At 43.0% G+C, this 20,105-nt stretch overlaps 1 long non-coding RNA gene across 1 annotated transcript in view; it reads left to right on the plus strand.

Annotated features, from left to right (window-relative positions):
- Positions 1-5,787: 5,787 nt before the first annotated feature.
- The window catches only part of LOC128854619 (uncharacterized), a 236,304-nt gene continuing 221,986 nt past the window's right edge, over positions 5,788-20,105 (plus strand). Inside the window, exon 1 of the long non-coding RNA XR_008453605.1 lies at positions 5,788-5,923. This is a non-coding gene — a long non-coding RNA (uncharacterized LOC128854619). The remainder of the gene's footprint in view (positions 5,924-20,105) is intronic.

The following is a 20,105-nucleotide window of genomic DNA, read 5'->3' on the forward strand; positions in this document are numbered from 1 at the left end:
ATAAACACCAGCACCCTGAAGCACACAGCACCAAGCCAAGATGCTTCCTAGTGAGCCAGCCCTGGGCAACCGTCAACACAGATATCTGTGCCACTGTTGCCAGCGGAGGGCAAGCAGCAGGTAACTTCCACAGAAGCAACTTTCTCTCTTCGCAGCCTTGTCTGGCCCTGTTCCCCCCTAACTGGGCTGTAATCTGCCCTCCCCAGGAGTTCCTGCCTCTGTGCTTGCCCTGGACCCGCTGTCACTGGCCAAAAGCCCTGCGGGTCTGCCAGCTTCGCCTCTCAGAGTAGACTCAACTAAGGTATTCCTGAGTTCTCAGATCATCAAGAGCTCTCAGGCTTACAGATTTTTAGGTGTTTGGAGGATTGGTCCGTGAGGATATCCTGCCTGCCGTGGAAATGCTTTAGGATGTTTGCCAAGTTTTTCCTGGTAGGTATTGGTGCAAATATCAGGCATTTTGAGAAGGCTGTGTGTTTGAGTAGGCACAAGACAAACCCCTACTGTGTGTCACAGTCCAGCCAAGTTAGTAGTGAACAGAACAAATGAAAATGCCATGGCCTTGTTCCCAAAACACTTCCTAGACAAGAGCACATCTGTTTGTAAAGGCCACTCTTGCCAACAAAACCTGCAGTGCCTTCTGTCCTCAGCCAGAGGCATTGGCTCAGCATCGACTGAGGCAGAAGGGTGCTCCATAATGAATCTCGAGCATCACTGCTGGGACGATCTTACTTTGTCCATCTCTCTGTGACTCACTCTGAACTGTTTTGCTTGCCTCGGTCTGTTATACTCATACGTGTTATATCAGCCATAACACTGAGGAAATTCAGGAAGTCAGCACTACCACTGTCGCTCCATCCATCCATCCATCCATCCATCCATCCATCCATTCACCTCTTCTCAGAGAGATGGCTTGTGAAGGGCACACTGTATGCCATATTCTTTGTAAGTTCTGGCCTTAATCTTTTGTTTTTCAAGTTGTCTTTTTAAAATCAGCTTATGTTAGTACGTACTGTCCCTTAGGAGGACAGATATATATTGCAGTTGGCAGAGACTGGCATAGCACGCGTCTGTTTGTCCTTGCTTTTCTCCTGCTTTCCTCTTGCTTTTCCCATATGGGCTCTCCACAGCAGTGCAACAGCCCCGTTAAGGCACCCTAGAATGAGATCTGGATTTGGTTTTTTTTGCATCCCACGTTTCTGGAGTATATGGACAACCTAGTTCCTAGAAACCAGGAGTCCGTTTAAGTAATCTGCAGTCCTGGATGATGCCACAGAAAATCTTTTAAAATGTTCTAGCAATCTGTTTGCTAGGCTGTACATTTGCACAGAACTCAAAGTAAAGCTGTCTTCTGTCTTTCTAGGTTGCTCTGTGAAAAAATCAGCAGAACACCCATGTAATTCACCTCACCCTTACTTTTGTGACAAACCTGAAACTCAGGGCAGGTTTAGACCTACTGGGGGGACTGGGCCAGACTTGTAGACTTCGTGGATTGCACAGGATCTCACGCAGGAACACCAAACACTGGGAGGATGGGCAGGGCTGGATCCCATGTACCCACATCACAGCAATCTCTGCAGCTGTATCTGACACATCACTCCTGCCAAAGGGGTGAAGAGACAAATTCCCAAGGACAGGGTGGCTGCTAGAGCCTATACTTCCTCTTTTATATCCCAGTGGCTAGATTGCTCTTCAGAGAGGATGTAGTAAAAACAAAATATAAAAATGTAACTTCCATGTGTTTAGACATTACTAAGACACCTCATTTAAACCACAAAAATCTCCTGTAACCCTTAGTTTTGTCAGAGCCCTGAGTGCACTAATGAGCCTTAGTTACCCTGACAAGCTTCACCTGAGGCTTCCACCCACACCCCTGTCCTGAGGGCCAGGAGCCTTATTTAAGCTCAGCCTGAGGGCTTCTGTTTCTGTTTGGGCTGTGTTGTAGAGTGTGTGCTCTGGCTCTTCTCCTGAGCTGGTGTTTGGCTTTCCTAGATCTGGCTTCTTGCCTTGCCTGATGCTCAGTGTGCTGTTGCTAGGACTTGTTTCCATCACAGCCCTCTTCTGCTTGCTCATCTCAACTGCAGTGGGCCTGTTCCCTGCTGATGAGAGCCCTCCTGGCACTACGGCAGCCCTTGCTTCCTTGTCCTTTGGAGTGCAGCTCTGCTCTTGCTGCTCCTGGCAGGTTTGTAGAGGTTTGTTTTCTGCCTCCCTTTATGCGATTCCCTTTGGTGAATGAGGAGCACCCCAGGGCCGGCTCGATGCCGTCCTGACCAGTTTCAAATGTGTGTGGGTTTGTCTCTGTTATGGGTATGACACTAGAACCTTCGCAAGGCTGATACTGAAAATGTCCCTGATTGTAGGGTGCTGACTAAAGGTCAGGCTCATGTGACATATGTGGACGAAACTGAAGAGAGAGCGTTGTCCCTAGGAAAGAGCAGTTTTACTATCTAAATCTATACTCCTCTTGGTGAGGAGGGGTTGTTCCTCGCTTGCATGGTGACATCTGTTGAGTGTTGGTATACTGTGAAAGGCAGGTCTCCAGAGGAGCGCAGGAGAAACAGGAATAAACTTATTTTAACATCTGTGTTTTGCATCTGCTTGTTTCTCCTGTCTCTTCAGCCTGCAAACTCTCCTGAATTAAGACAGTCTCCCCCTGTTCTCTTTTTCTTTGGTTCTTTGACAGTTTTAGGGGAAAGTGGTTAGGGCTTTTAGTTACAAATGCAATGGTAAATAACTGCAGTGGGTTAAAAAATGCATTTACAGACAATGTGACTAATTAGATGTGTATGTATGCAAAGAAGTGAGGGTTTTCATGGCCCTTATTTATTGCTGCTATTGCTATAAAATGATAGCTTTGTAAAAATTAGGATTTTCTCCTCTGGGATGGACAATTTTCATTTATATTTTTTTAACTATTTTGGAGAGATCAGAGTTTTGCTTAAAATGTTCAGAAAGGTGGTTGAATGTTACCATTTCATCCTAAACTGACTTCTACTTGGAAATTCAGAATTGTCATGGTTTCAAAAAATCAGTCAATAAGAGATTTTGAGGCTACTGAACTCCTTAACTTTAGGTATTTACTGTCATTTCTCTCCAGATATGTCTTGTGCTTTCTCTTGATCTGAAATATGGGGACTTCTAGATCATTCTTTGAGCAGGAAATAGATAAACAAATACTAATCTGCTGGAACTGCATAACCTGGTAGGAATATGGTAGGATTGTACTTCTAAAAAATATGTTGATTTTCCAACCACCTGTATGCTATAATTATGAAGGACAAAAATCTGTGGATTTTTACGAGTTCTTGGAAGAATTATGTTCTGGGAACCCTAGGTGGGCAAATTTGAAAGAACAACTCCAAGTGTATATGCACGTTTGAAAGTACTTTATTCATGAAACTTAATCTTTCAGTGAAGTCAGTAAGAACAGTTTAAAAATTATTGCATTAATTTCTTCAGCAAGTCATTTCCTATAAAGCGCAAACACATTTATGCTTGGTTTGGGAAAAAAATCCCAAACCCTAACCACCAACAAAAAAACCCCACCAAAAACCACCACCCCACCCTCCAAACCCTAACACAAACCCAAGACAAAAGCCTCCACCCCCCAAAAAAACACCCTAAAATCCACTCAGCAGAGCCAATCAACTTTTCAAAGAGTTCTGCCCTTCTCTTACTCTTTCTGTATGCCACTGCATGACTGTTATGGCTTGGTTTTCCAGATGCTCTACTTCTAAATGTCTTTTGCTCTCCTCTATTCACTTGTGATCCCGAGTACAGTACAAAATACAGAAGGTGCAGGTTTTGTCTCACTCTCAGAGGAGTAAGGTGCTCTTGAAGTGTGCCATTTGAACCATAGGGTGGAGGGTGGGTGTGAAGCAGCTATAAAATAAGCATATGGGCTTGTGGCAAGGTGAGGTAAGCTGAAGGCAGCCCCTATGCTGAGACAAGTCTTCTTGCTGGTGCAAACAATCTTACCTTGGGCAAGCTGACTTTGTATTGGCTGGTGTTGTAGCCCACAGTGCACACCTTGGATAAAAGCGTGGACCGTGTTCACCCTTCTCATTGCTTTGGCCTTCAATTGCCCGCTGTTTTTGTAGGCACTCCTCCCTGAGGTTCATTGCGGTATGCCATGATGGAGTTACTCATCCTGCACACAGACAGCCATGGTGTGAGCAGTATACGTGGTGGTGTTCAGGGGAAAATGTGGTGTTTGCTGTTTAGACAAAATAAACAGAATCTCTGCATGTGGGCAGGGGCAAGGCTGTTCACGGCACTGCTTTTTCTGAAGCTACCCACAGGCTCTATGGAGCTGCATGGTCATTGCCTGTTCATTAATGCAGAAGTTTAGGGAGAGTGTTTAGTTTAATGGAGTGCTGCTCTTTGATAGGTACTGCTTTATATGAAGTAACTGTATCTTGGCAGACTGAAGGGCTGAGCTGATCCTACTGGAGAACAGGAAACCAGGTTGTTCTGGGGCAGGCTTTCAGGAACTGAAATTTTGCAGTGCCAGTGGAATGAGTTTCATCAGTTGAGCATCTTCCTTTCAAACCCCAAAGTCTCTAGAATAATCAATTTTAGCCCTGGGACAAGCATGTGTGCGTGTATGCCGGTGGAGGATCTGTATTTGTAACCCTTCCCATAACAGTAGGTGGCAGACAGAAAACTGGCCATGTTCTGTCTCATGCACTTGAATGTCCTCAGGTCCTTGCTGTCCCCTGCTATAAAAGTTCCTCTCCACACAAGTAAATGCCTAGACAAAAAAAAAAAAATCCATTTCTGTAACATATGTTGGTCGATGGAACCAATTTTGCCCTGAAAAGTCAAATGTCTGAAAGGGATGCATTGCTTTTGATCTATTCTGTCAGCATGCAATAAAATGCTATGTCCAGATTTATTTGAGTCTTTGGTTTAAGTCACCTAGAGCAGATTTTTTCTTTTTTTGACATTGCTTATAGCAAGGAACCTAGTTGCTGGAGACTTTAAATTTAATTTCTCTATTAGAAGAGCTGATATAAATAGACAATCATCTTAGGAATGTAGGATTGGCAGAGGGCTCCAGGAGCATGCTTTGTTCCCCTGCTATTGGGAGGAAAGCTTAATTTATTTTATAAACTGATGAAGATTTCTTGAAATGTTATTTGTGACTTAGGACCCTACAGCCCAGAGAGAAGGCTGACATTCAGAAAGCTTATTTCCAGCCTAAAAGTGTTTATTTTATAAACAGTAGTTCTTGGGTTGGCATTGCCCTTTAGCTGAAATTATTCAGTTACTCTTTTTTTTGTTGGTTTTGTGTTTGATTGTGTGATTTTGGTGCAGGTTTTTGATTGTTCTTTTTTTTTGGGGGGGGGGGGGGGGGGGGGGGGGACTGCTGAACTTAGCAATATTTCACAGATTTCCCACATAAGAGAGTTTTACATTATGCTTCATTTGCTCTTGCTTCTGCGGGAAGAGATGTTCAGCTGCATGCTCCTGCTGCTTCCTCTGTCTGACCTGGCTGTGCTGCAGCAGCACAGCGAGCTGTATGGGCTCGTGATCTCACTTATTAAAGCAAGGGAGACAGTGGGACTATAAGGCTGGAATAAGTGGGGTTTCCCTTCTGGTGGCAAACTGCTGTTACAACATACTAAGCCTATTTTGAAACTGCAATCCTAGCCTCAATTTTGCTTGCTAACCTGGCAAACGTTTGGTTTTATTCATCCCCCCCTTTCAGGTATTTGGTTTTCTTTTGCCGTGTTCATCTTGGAGTCCTTTTCTGTGCTGACTCAGTTGAAATTCATCCATCCTGAACTTGAGCAGAGCCATCTGCAGTATTTCAGAAGCAGTCTTAACACTGTCTTGCACAGTGCCACAAAAACTACCCTCTTTCTCCTGGGAATACTTCAACAAATTCATCCTGTGCTCAAGCTTGCCTCTATGACAGAAGGTAAGCTTCCGTTTGGGGCAGCACCAATGCATGAGGCATGACCTTTATTTCCCCTTGCTGCCAAGGGGATCGTGTGATTCAGGGCTCCTTGTAGCTTTTACAGCATTAACTGAACTGGCCTGCTTGCTGCTGTGAGACTTGTTTTGCTAAAATATTGGTGCTTCCAGAAAGCTGGAAAGCCTTGAATAGGGGAACAGACGTATCGTTAGCTACACAGGGTAAAATCCTGGCAGTACTTTCCCTGACTTAGTAGGGTAAAGAATCAATAAAGATAACCTGTCCTTTCATGCAATGTCTGGCTGACAAAATCAGGATCTTACATAAAATCTGATGTCTAATAACTGTTGAATATGCAATTAATCCCTAATTTCAGTATGAAAATAAGAAAACAGGGACAAGCAGGGAACATACAACCTCAGCAGCGTGTTCTGTACCTGATACAACTTCAGGCAGACCTGTATTTTACCTTGGTGAAAGAAACGGCTTATCCACTGCATCTCCTGTGTTGCAAGGAGCTAGGTGATGTGTGAAATAAATTTCACTTGAAGAAACAACGAGGGAGGTACAGTCTCCTGTCATAAATAAGTAATTAAAAGCTATCATCTTGCACAGGACAGCAGTGGCAGCTGCCTAATTGGATGTTAAAAATATCCCTGCCAGTCTTTGAAAAGCACGTTTGCATGATGCTGAGATAACTGGTTCTTTGGCCTTCGTACAGTATGCAAGAAACCAACAGCTAATGTCTGAGTGTGTAATGGCTGCTTCCTCTCGCTGCAGAGGCTCCATGTCCACAGCTTCTGACTCATGCTGAGGTCCTGGATTTTCAGCAGAAAGCCAGCTCATTTCTGCACTACTTCTCCGTCAGAATTATATCCTGACTTTGCAGAAAGTTTGCTTTCAGGGAAGCTTCTTTTACTGGTGTTACTTTCTTCTTTGTCAGGAAGGCGTAGTGATGATCTCTAAGCATAATTGCACTGCACAGCCCCGTGTACAATACAGAGCAGAGGACTTTTTGTCTTTGTGGTTGCCCATTAGTGCCAGCAGCCCAAACTTACCTTTCAAAAAGAGGACATAGAACAAAGAAACTATAGGTGGGAGGGGAGGACCCAGTCATAGCCAAGCCACAGGCATCTTAATATCTTTTTTTTTTGCTTCCTTCCTTTCTGCCCAGCAGTAAGGTGCTGCTATATTTTTTCTTCACAATCCAGCAGATGGTGTTAGATGGCTATTTAATGACTCACATGGGACTGAAAGAAGATCTTGTTGGTGACAGAGCTAAAAGAATGCAAGAAGAAACAGTTGTGCAGGGGTGTTCAGTGAATCTGAAAGCTGTGATAGGCTCCTGTTTTAAGCAGCTGTGTGTATGCCTTCAACTTACTACTACTAGGGGGTGGGGAGCTTCATTGCTGTAGAACTCAATTTAAATTGAAATGCTTCTGACATTGGTAGTACTTCTTTGTCCAGAGGTTTTAGGTGTGTTTGAGTCTTTAGAGCAGAATGAATAGAACTACTGTACTCCACTGAACACTCAATTATTTTTGGTATTTATTTTTTTAGTTGCATTTCATCCTTGCATGCACCTGAAGAGAGTGTGAAGTGGTACAAATTCTCCGCAGTGCACTGCTGTGACAGAAGTACTTCCTAAATCACACTGTCTGTGCAAAGGAGATAAGGGAAGAGGAATGAATAAAATGTCAGCTTAGCAGGTTGTATGCTGTCCAGCCAGGCTAAAATATGATATCCGTTTCTCATTGCTTTCCATTAGCTGATATGATGAATGCTCTGGGTCTTCATCAGGCTCCTAGAGAACAAGTGTCTGTCTACCCTGCTGATCTGGATTTGTTGGTGGTGATAATATTACCTGCAGAAACTCATAGATGTGAAGTGCTGAGTACTTCTGGGTAGGGAAAAAAACCTCAGCTTGAATAGTTAGAGATGTGTATATATATATACACACGGACTGTAATTTAGGAAAGAACATGGAATTGTAGGTATTTCATAGACTGTCTGGTTAGTGCACATGAGTTAGGAAGTTAGGAATCTGAAGGAAAGACAGGTTGATTTAAATAGTAACAGAATGGATGTTTGACAATGGTGTAATCCATCTCTTGAATACTGTAGCCACTTCTAATAACTGCCTTAAAATCTTTACAGAAGAGCAAAGCAAAAAAAAAAAATGGAAATAAGCAATGATAATGGCCAAAGGCATATACTCACTGCGGTGTGAAGAGAACATAAGTGGTTTGATTCCTCTCCCTGGTAGAGAAGGGGCTGCAGTAAGATATGGAGGAGTGCTATAAATGTTATGGTAAAGATGAACAGGGAAAGACTATTGCTTTTATTGAAATACAGTTGGAGTCTGGTGGGTTTTTCTTAAGCCTGTTGATTCCTGTAATGTATAATGAAATTGTAGAGCTTGTTGTCAGCAGATTTCTTTTCTTTTACTTTTTTTTGTGGGAATTGGAGGAAATGGATCCAAATTATATTGGACAAATTCAGAAAACCTGTTGCTGGCTGTAAAGCATGACTGCATGAATGCAGGCTCAGGCAATACAACACTAGAAGGGTCAGCCAGCACATTAACTTGTCAGTCTTATGTGAAGCTTAGTCTTTGCTGGCAGGTCCTGGTAGGTCATTTGTAGGTCTGTTCAGTGGCTACTGGAAATTGGATTACAGACTTGTGAGGGTCTTCCTTTCCTGTGAAATAATGAAGCAGATTTCAGTGGTGGAATTCTATAGGTACGCTACTGTAGATCTACAAGTAGGCCACTATACCCTGTCATTCAGAGAGCTACTTATAAAGCTAAATATAAATCCACTTTTGCCTTCTAAGGAGACCTCATTCTGGATGCCAGGGCTTGGTTCAAATATGCTGGTAAGATTCATCTTAACATCAAACAGTTAACAGAATGATGTGGAAAATCAGCAGCAGAAGAACAGACTTGATTCAGGGGCATAAATTAAATGGTCCCAGGGAATTTGTTTTATAAAGTGACAGCTTTTAGTGATGGGATAATGTATTCTACTTGGTAGACATGTTCCTGAGTAACCACTAAAAATAGCAAGCAGTAGGGTATACAAATGTCCTGGGTAGAGGCACAGAAAGTGAGAGAAAGCTAGAGCGGCATGACTTGTCTGCTAACAGATTGCACAACTGGTGGTTTTGAGGAAGGGTTTTGTTGTGGGCTTTTTGTTTGTTGGATTTTTGTTGTTGTGTTTTGTTATCCCTCTGACAGGACGGGGAGCTGATTTCTGTCCTGCAGTCCGTGAGGAGGAATGCATAAACCTATACCCAGTAATGAGAATAATTTGTACTATGATATTTACAGACTACTAACCACAAAGTGAGCCTTATCAATCTGGGAAGCTGAGTCATCCCTAAGTGTGACCAGCCTTTCAATAGAACGCTAGCTGAAAATCGTGTCCATTCTGGCCAGGGGAGGGGGGGGAACCAACCCCAAAACTCAAACCAAACCACACAACGCCTACCTCCCAGGAAGCTCTACTTCTTGTCTGCTGGGATTCCTGAACAGCTTGCAGTATCCATTAGAGGAGGGAGGGCTGTGACCTTGCCTCATTTCCTGAGCTTTCAGAAGGGATTTGCTTTCTGCCATGTCCTTCCTTTTGGATTGTTTAAGAAAGTAAAGGGAAAAATGTCAGGAAGATCTTATGGTTAATTCATCTCAAAGCCCCTGCTGGTTGGAAGGGGGATGTGTGGCTAGTAGTGCTGCTTTGATATCTATGTGCAATTCTGCATTGCAGATCTGATGTAGATGAGCTGGCCAAGTACGTAACATACTGTGCTTATCTCCTTAGACTTGCTTAGCTCTTAGTTACTTTAAAAAATATCTCTTCACTGCTTTCATCTGGTTCATGTCTGTAGATACAGTTCTGGGTGGAAATGGACTCATCCTCACATTTGCAGTACAGTAACTCTCCTTGGGGGGGTTGGTTGATTTTTTTTTTTTCTTTTTTTCTCTTTTGGAGTATGTTTGTTTGTATTTGTGTTTTTTTTAATTCTCCTAGTGCTAGTTTAGCTTAACTTGAGGCAGCTGTATGTGTCCTCGTCCAACATGGACGGAATGGGAGCAGGGGCTTTCAAAATAGTCCTTGGCAGCCAAGAAGGTGCAAGTTCATAAATAACTGTTGCTCTGATAATACATCAGCACTGTCCCTGGGCTGAGTTTTCACTGGTAGATGCTAGCTAACATTAGAAATTATTAACCTGGACTGGGAGCTGTGTTGGTGGCAGAGAACTGTAAAATGGGATTAACAATTTGAGGTGTACTTCCTAGATGGATCTGAAGATTGGTGAATGGATAATACAGCATTTAGGCATTTTTCACTCTTCAGTGGTCTAGACAGGAAGTGTGGGTATGAGTGCAGTAGTAGATGAAGTCCACAGGCTTTCCTCTATCTTTGTCTTAGCAAAAAGTCCAAGGACTGATAGAGGAAACTAGCATGCTTCAGATCTGTTCTACATCCTCCCTTCCTTGTCAGTGACTGCTAACCAGGCAGTCTTGAACATCCACACTGGTACTGTCCATACTGAGGCCAAGCCAGTAGAATCTTCAGGATGGCTTTAGCACAAGTTTAAGGTTAGTGCAATATTTCAAATGGAAGTGTTGCTCTGGAAGCTAAAGATCTTCCTTTCTTTTCCCAGTATGCTTCTTAAAAACAATTCGTTCTATGTTTAGAGGCCATCTATTAAGACTGAAAATGTTATTTCATCTATAAATATTCACTCTGAACTAGAAGGACAGCATGCATTATTCAACTGGCCTGTATGCCGTATGTTTTTTGACTTGTGTTCATTCTCAAATAAAACCGTGTTAGGTTAATTTAATTGTATTTACATGCGGTTTTACTTTCTGGTATGCACGCACTAACTTCCTGTTCTTCTGTCATCTCTCTGGGATGAAAAAGGGTTTACCCCACTGATTTTTTTTTTTTTCATGGTGGGTTTTGGGGTTCTAATTTATTTCTTGTGTGTTGGGTTTTTTTTGTTTGGTTGGTGGGTTTTTTTTGTTGTGGGATGGTTTCATTTTTTTAGTGTGAAAAGGTATTTGTTACTTCTATTCATAAAGCAGCTCTGGAGCTTGCGTGGTCTATTTTTTCTAATAGTTTTCCTATTTTTGGAATTAATTAAATAATATATCCTTCTCTTTCTATATAAAGAACATTTTCTGGTGATAGCTTTAGATTTCATGGACTATAACCTTGGGTTTAAAAAAAGTCTCTTTTAATAACATCTTCACACTGATCCTTCTTCCTTTCTCACAGAAAGTATGCTTTGTTAATATTAAAACTTATTATATCTTTTTGACTTCTTGATGTATCCTAAGACATTTACTCCCTTTGTACTCTGCACGCAGTTATCACATTAATGCACCAGATTTTGCCCGATGACTTGGTACAGGGCTTTCAGAAGTTCCAGATATGGCAATTACTGTATGACACTGGATCCTATTCTATTTTTATGAACTGTTGATCTTCTGGCACAAGGAGCTTTTGCTTGAAGAATTCTGCTCTCTCCCCAACCCCCATCTCTTTGACACATCTCAAACTTAATCTAACCTCTTATTTTCTATAGTAAAGCAGTGTTTTCAGTGATGTAGGAAACTGCTTGTCTGCTAGAGGTGTAAAATAAATGTAATATCTCAATAGCATCATCATAGTGATTCGGTGTCTGAGAACTGACTGCTTGTTTTGGTTGTCTGCAAACATCGGCACTGTAAGCCTGCAAGAGCTCCCATATGGCTGTTGCTGAAGAATACATACATTTTGCAGGTGCATTTGGGCCAGGGTATGGTCTCACAACATAGTTCTTAGTTTGTTTAGCTCCATATTTGAGCCAAATTCTGATCTGGAAAGGCAGGAGTGCTTTCCTGTGAGTCCATGATGCAGCCTGCCTGTTCTGCAAAACTTTCTGAACTTTGACCGTAGAATCATAGATTCACCAGGTTGGAAAAGACCTCTTGGATCATCAAGTCCAACCATTCCTATCTGCCACTAAACTACGTCCCTGAGCACCTCGTCTACCTGTCTTTTAAGTACCTCCAGGGATGGCGACTCAACCACCTCCTTGGGCAGCCTGGTCAGGTCAGTGACTGTTGTAATAATTTGCTAGTGGCTACTTTCAAAGTTAAGCATCACCTGATAGATCTCCTCATGCTGTTGAAGACTGAATGAAGAGAACTAATAACCATTTTTACCCATGCTACAGGAAACTGAATTATTTCTCCTCAGTTGCCTCATCTGGATGCAGAAGGATGCGGCATCGATGTAGAAATCTGTAAAGTAGCTAGCATGATAAGGAAAGGTTCTCACCACTAGAATCGTGTACCTGTGACAAGGGTGCGTAAGGTTCAGTCTTTGACACTTCAGCTCTGTAGTCTTCCTTCAGTTCTGCCCTCAGGCCTGGAGTTATCTGTCAACATGTTAAGTGACTTTAAAGCATGAAATTAAATTCATGATGAATGGCAAAATGTCTGATGAATTCAGGAAGGGAGCCAGCATTCACTTTGCACTTCTCCGATCTCATGTCACAAATAAGAAAGTACTGTTGACAACTAGAGAGTGTTCTAGTATGAGTGTAAAGACCCATATTTCTCCTTTTTTTCCCTTCCCCAGCCTCTGGAAGAGAATATTGCAGAACAAACTGAATTTGCGGATAGTTAGCTAGTTCCTTATTCTTCCTTTTGCACCTACTGGGAAGTCTGTGGTAAGGAGCCCCCCCAGGGCCATGAGCATTACTGTTATTTGCATGGAAGATTTCACTGAGGGACTTGGGTAAATGACTTCTTTTTCTTTTAGCTTTCTTTTTATTTTTTTTTTGTTCTGCCCAAGTAGACTGAAACAAGGGAGACTCAGAGTGGGTATAAGGAAGAAGCTTATTCCTGAGAGAACATTCAGGCAGAAGATCAGATTGCCCAGTAACCCAAAGGTGGTGAATAGCTGTTTCCAGGATGGAAATTACTTGTCTGGGGTCATTCTGTCAAGGTTGGATATGAGGGTAGGGCCCAGAAACCTTAACTCTTTGGCCACGTCTGGCTCTGTACAGGGCTGTGCAAGGCCCTGCTTTAGAACAATATGTTTAAACGCTGGACCATCTGACATTGATGTTGAACATCATAGGTTAATGTCTAGGACAGAATATTATGTTTTACCTATAGGCATTGCTTAGTGGAAATGGAAGTACAGTTTAACTATGCCTGTCTGGAAGTGGTATGCAGGTGGAATAAAATGAAGTGTTTGCTGTCTGTGCCCTTCTGCCCCAACCATTTTATTTCTTCAAGTCCCAAGACTAGCACGTTCAAAATGCAAATGCCCTCTGATGGGAGTTTCTGTGACTTTGTTGCATTATCTGTGCAGCTCTTGGTTTCAGGGGACTTTCACACAGACAAAATTGATCAGCAGCAGGAGAAGGAAAATAGCTGTTGCCATGGCAACCAGTGATGACTCATCCTGGGTAGCAGGCAGTAAAAGCTGTGAGGCTGCAGTAATTTTCCAGATGCTTAATCCAGCTCTTGGTTCTTTATTTCTATCGCTGACAGACAGAAATCCTCCTCTGCTTTTCTTTGCTTGGAGACCCACGCAGCCTGCAGCCATACGTGATGCAAAGTAGTCTTTTGTGGTGCTTACCCAGAATGGCGTCAGAGATGTGTCTGAGTAATGCAGATGAACTACTCCATGGATTAAACTGTAGCCCCCAAAAGCGGTAAAAATAGAACTGTAAACTGCTCGGTGCATCATTAGCTGCACTCTATTCCTATCTACCAACTAGCATCGTGTTTACTGTAACTAGCTATGATATATTAGATCAGTTCCTGTTCCTTTTCAGTAATGAAACTGTGCCTGTGCCACGTACAGAACGTGCTAAAGGGAGAAAAGTGGACTGCATTCAGCACATGCATTTCCATGAGATCTTCTTTTTCCTATGACCTACTAATTTTCGTGCACCTGTTTCAGGCTGCATATGATGAAATAGAGCATGTTAAGAGACTTATCCAGGAAGAGGGCAGCAAAAGGGGAAAGACTTTCTATGCCTCTCAGCAGGTGCATACCTTGCAGTTTTCTTGCAATGACTGTGTTGTGATACAGGCATCATCTCCTTTGAGGTGCTGTTATAAATGCCCAAATAGTTATTTACCTGCTCTGGTGGCAGTGTGGAGTTCCTCATAATTGAAGTATGAGGCTGAAAAATCCTGGTGTAACTATATTAAAGGTAGCTTCAGCTTGTTTATATGAGGAAGGTACATATTTCCCTATTGAGCGGAAGGAGCAATTAGCACAGGGTGAGGGTGGAATTTGGTTTCCTTGCTCAATTGAATTGATGCAGCTGTGGGAGATGCAAACCAGCTCTGATGCATAGGGAGAAAGAAGAGCTTGTGGGAATACAGGAAAAACTGCAACAGAGCCCTGTTTGGGAGGGGAAAGTACTGATGCTGCCAGCTGCTCTCTTGTGCAGCCCCTGGAAGGCAGGTGGCTTTCTCTTGGTGAATCAAACAAGACTCTCAGCTCCTTCTCCCACAATGCAGTTTCTTGCTTGCAAGCCTTCATTAGAGTTTTGGCAGGGTATGCTGTTGAACTGAGCTGCTGCATTGCTGACAGACTCTGCAGTGTGTTGCTGGCTGACAGCCATTTCCATGTAAAGCCACCAGGTGTGGGGGTGTAAGGAAGCGGTATGTAATGTTTGTTTTCCACTTCTTGTTGTGGTCAAATCATCTGCTAATATATACATGAACCATATTTCAGGAATACATATTGCCTTGAATCTTTGTCTCCTGTCAGTAGGTGGAATGTGTAAGAATTTAATGAATGTGCTGCTTTTCAGCGGAAATAGTTTTTAAATCATAAAACTGTTTGAGTTGGAAGGGACCTTTCAAGGTTATGTAATCCGTTCCCCTGCAATGAGCAGGCAACCTCTGAGGCTCATCTCTTTACTGCGAGATCCTGAGCTCTTTCTTGGTGTGCAGCTGTTCCTCACTGTGGCCAGGTTTTGTATATCCAAAGGGAAAACGTTGCAATATCAGACATTGATCATGAAACCTTGCTCGTGGCTTAAGCCCATTTTACTTCACATTCTTGCATAAGAACTAACATTACTATGCAACAGCCTGATATGTAGTGGATTTGGTAGAAAGCTGTCCTTTCCATAAATGTGAGTTTTAGAAATATAACAAAAATAAAAGCCAAATATGAGATTTTGTTCCATTCATCATGTCCCTGTCCCCCCGTTGTTCCCCCTCTCCACCCCCGCACCCCAAGACAGGGATCATTTGCTACCTGTGTTGCATGACATATATGGTAATGAAAACTCTGCTAGTCAGATCATCTGCAATTTCAGCAGCAATTATTGCAGGCCTGCATAGTTGTGCTGATTTTATTATAACATAGCTAATTAGCACCAAAGGTTCTGCAGTCCTAGCAAACTTCTTATGTGAAATCATCAGTTGTTTTAAGCTCATATGTATTTTCTGGGTCCTAAAAAGATGCTGGTCTCTGCAAATGAAAAAAAAAGTTAAACCCCAACGGTTTAATGCTGTAGTATTCACTAATAATATGGATATGTTGAGTTGCTAATGCATTTTGTGATCAGCTAGACTTAAGTAGGTTGCCTGAAACCTCATGGAACTGTATCTGCTACACTGACTGTAGAGAATAGGATGTGTAGTTAGTTGTGTGCTAGTTTCTTGGCTAGTTTGTTCACAGAAAGCATGTTCTGGACAGAAACAGGCTAAAGCTACTGTATCTAGTGGAGGTCCTCAAGGACTCTTTGGCCTGTGGGATTTAAGGAGGGGTAAAAGTCAGAGTCATTTACAAAGTAATGCTATATTTCCAGATGCCTGTTTGTTTTTAGAAGACTTAATTACTAATAAATGAAACTAGATAAAACATTTAGTAATCAGGGCAGCGTTGGGACACTTGGAATTGATGCATGCATCAATGATGCATGCATATACACTATTATCCTTGCTGCTTTTCAAAATAGGTAAATTTGTATATTTCAAGCTTTCCTGTTTTGGATATTTTCTTTCTGAATGTCTTTTTTTTATTGGGGGTATGCTCTTTTGAGTTCACTTGCAGGGCGTCCTCTACTATGAAGGGACAGCAAGATGGTGACCAGAGGAGTAAACCCCCTCCCACAGTAGAGGAGGATCAGGTTTGCAAACACTTGAGGAACCTGAACATACATAAGTCCATGGGACCTGATGGGATGCATCCCAGAGTCCTGAGGGAACTGGCAGATGTGGTTGCCCAGCCACTCCCCATAATATTTGAAAAGTCATGGCAGTCAGGAGAAGTCCCTGGTGACTGGAAGAAGGGTAACATTGTATCCATTTTTAAAAAGTGTAGAAAAGATGATCCTGAGAACTACTGACCTGTCAGCCTCACCTCTGTGCCTGGGAAGATCATGGAACAGAAGCTATGCTAAAGCACATGGAGGACAGGAAGGTGATTAATGGCAGCCAGCATGGCTTCATCAGGGGCGAATTGTGTATGACCAAATTGGTGGCTTTCTATGATGGGGTAACCACAGCAGTGGACATCGGTAAACTGATGGATGTGATCTATCTGGACTTCTGTGAAGCCTTTGACATAGTCCCCCACAACATCCTTCTCCCTAAATTGGAGAGAGATGGATTCGATGGGTGGATAGTACAGTGGATAAGAAACTGGTTGGATGGTCATATTCAAAGAGTAGCAGTCAATGACTCAAAGCCCAGATGGAGATCTGTATGTGATGTCCATCACAGGTCTGTACTGGGACCGGTGCTGTTCAGTATCTTTATCAATGACATTGACAGCAAGATTGAGTGCACCCTCAGCAAGTTAGCGGATGACACCAAGCTGAGTGGTGTAGTTGCCACACTGGAAGGATGGGATGTCATCCAGAGGGACCTGGACAGATTGGAGAAGTGAGCCTCTGAGAACCCCATGAAGTTCAACATGGCCAAGTGTAAGGCCCTGCACCTGGGATGGGGCAATCCCTGTTTTCAGTACACAGTGGGGGATGATGTGACCGAGTGAAGCCCTGTGGAGAAGGACTTGGGGGTACTGGTAGATGAGAAGCTTGACATGAGCCGGCAATGTGCACTCACAGCCCAGAAGGCCAACTGTATTCTGGGCTGCAACAAAAGAAGCATGGCCAGCAGGGCGAGGGAAGTGATTCTGCCCCTCTATTCCTCTCTTGTGAGACTTCACCTGGAATACTGTGTCCAGTTCTGGAATCCTCAGTGGAAACCTCGAAAGGATATGGAGGTGTTGGAATGGGTCCAGAGGAGGGCTACAAAGATGATCAGAGGGCTGGAGCACCTTCCATACAAGGACAGGCTGAGAGAGTTGGGCTTGTTCAGCCTGGAGAAGAGAAGGCTCAGAGGAGATCTTATAGCAATCTTCCAGGACCTGAAGGAGGCCTACAGGAAGGCTGGAGGGGGGCTATTCACAAAGGCTTGTTGGGATAGGATGAGGGGGAATGGGTATAAACTGGAGAGGTACAGAATTAGACTAGACATAAGGGAGAATTTCTTCACCATGAGAACAGTGAGGCACGGGCACAGGTTGCCCAGGGAAGCTGTGGCTGCCCCATCCCTGGAGGTGTTCAAGGCCAGGTTGGATGGGGCCTTGGGCAAGCCTGGTCTAGTGTGATGTCCCTGCCCATGGCAGCGGCATTGGAAAAAGGTAGTCTTTAAGGTCCCTTCCAAACCTAACTATTTTATCATTCTGTGAGAGCCTTATAATGTAGGAATAGTAGTTTCCATTGCCCTTTCAAAGCCATTCAGTGCGGTGCTGGCATCAGCCAGAGATGATCACTGCTGAAGTGCATGAAGAAGTCTCACCTACCCTCTATAACCCATGCTGTGGATGAGGCAAGCTATTCAGACTTGCATGCAAACAAAGGATCCCGCCTGCATGGCAGGATCTGCCCCTCTTCACTGACTCCCAACTCAGTCACCAACTGTGCAGTTGCTGTGCTTTCAGTGTATTACAGAAACAAATATGTATGGAGTTGAAAATCAAAACAAGCTTGCAGGTTGCCAAAGACTCTTTATGGGACTACAGAAAGAGGTGCAAAGAAGGTGTGTTCGGTAACAATGCACTGAATGGTGCGGTTCAGCACATATGTGATTTCTGAGCTACCTGACAGCATGGAGGCTGCTGGAGCAGGAGCACCATCCGTCTTTGCTGTTAGCTACGGCTACATCCCACTGAGCCAGTCAACTCCACAGCTAGAAATGGGGTTGGCATTGTGTCTTTGTGGAAAGCGAGCAAAATCAGTAGCTGCCCTTGAGTTCACCAAGCTCCGTGCTCATTTGTCTCATTGGAAATGCTTTACAGAAAGGTTTTATTTTTGCTTATCTTAAACTAACATAAAGCAAAATGCTTTTTACAGGAAAGAAATATTGAAGATGTAGGAGCAGCTTGAACTAAATCTCAGGTTCTAAAAGCTGAAGCATGGCTTTTCACTTGGATTTTGAAACTTCAAATGTGTTTTCCTTAAAGCATGCTCTTTAAATCCCTCTGATCCAAACTATTGTTTACTGGAAATAGGAATCTTGTGTCTTCGGGACATGAGGTCCTGAGGAAGCTTAAAATCCAGGTATACTGTATTTCATGCTGCCCTATACCAACAAGGGAGAGGCGAGCTTGGTTCTCATTGTGGTCAGTGCAACTCTGTATGGAAATTCTCAATCTGAAGCCAGTTACTGCTAATTTAGTTTTGGCAGTTGGATGACTGCCCTTTGAAACCAATATTTTAGGCTGTCAAAGAGAGAGCGTAGTCACCCCACTAATGAGATTTATAAATTGAATTGTTCACCTACGTTTTCCTCCACAGTATTTCCTGCTGACAAGAGGTATTACTTCAACAGTTTTACAGGGGAAGCAGCAGTGGAAGCACTACTTTCTGAAACTTAAAAGAGCTACTGAGAGTTTTTGCGAGAGGTGCTAGATCTCCTCAGGTAGGTGGTGTACAGTGTCTGGCATGGCAAGGTTCAAGTGGATGTGATTGCTGCATTACCTCTCGGTAGTGCAGCTATTAAATACAGTGCTGTGAAGTTATGTTCTAATTGCATAGTATTTCTAATACCGGGATGATGAGTGAGAAGGTGGATCCAGCATTATTGGATGACAGCAGAGAAAAATCGAAGTCTTGTAGTATGTCTAGGTTTCTTGTTAATGGGATTTATTTTCCTCTTTTATGCTCTTTTAAAGATACTTAAATTGATTTCCCATGTCTAGGGATGCATGGAGGTGTCTATTATCTTGTCTTCTGTGTAGGAGACATGAGAAGACACTGCTTGTAGTCATGGTCCTGTGACACTGAAGTTACTGAAACTATTAAGATAGGAAAATCCAATGCTTTGGATCATTTGTTGTTTGTGCTCTAATTTAAGTTTAGTTTTTGTGGAAGTGAAGCTGAGCGTAATACTTAAAACTTTGGCATGCCTACACTTTACAGAGGCTAGATGTTGCCTTCCTTTGCCTCATGAAGCACTTGCAGTTCAGTCTAGCAGAGCTCTGGCCTTTTTTCCTACTGTGTTACGTAGTCAATTCCATTTCTTTCTGTATGGTGTCCCTCAAATATCCATACTACTCCTAGGCACTGGCTCAGACTTGAGTGCCATCTCCTGTCTTCTGTGTCTTTCCCTAAGGTGTGGTGAGATTGCTGATCTGTCTCTGAAGTTTGAGCTGAGTCTGCACTGCTTTGCTAAGAACTATAAGTGGTAGCTTCAGTTATTTTTAGCATTCTTCCTGTGCTGGCTACTTCCCAATAAGTGCTGTATAATTTCCTGTGCTCCCCAACAGTGTGCCACCTCTGAAGCTTAATTAGTATCAGTGGGGCTAGGTGGCTTGCTGCTGAGTGCAGGTTTATAGTCAGTGAAGGAATTCCATGCAGGATGCTTGATTCTACCCTCTGCTGCCCTTTCCTGTCCCCTCACCTCCCCTTCATTATTATTGCATTGTGTCAGTGATTGCTTTGGCTTTGCAGGTAAGAACCCTTAAGACCTCTCCTATCCATCTCGCACACAGCACAAGAGGTGACTTCATTGACCTGTCATTGCAAGGAAGTTGGGTGAGGACCACTGTATTTTTAATAACAGCCCTTCTTCTAAATTCCCCTGAAACAGGTCATCTATGTACATAATCGCCTCTCCTTCATTGTGTAACATGATCA

Source organism: Cuculus canorus, chromosome 1, assembly GCF_017976375.1.
Source record: "Cuculus canorus isolate bCucCan1 chromosome 1, bCucCan1.pri, whole genome shotgun sequence".
Taxonomy (NCBI): Eukaryota; Metazoa; Chordata; class Aves; order Cuculiformes; family Cuculidae; genus Cuculus; species Cuculus canorus.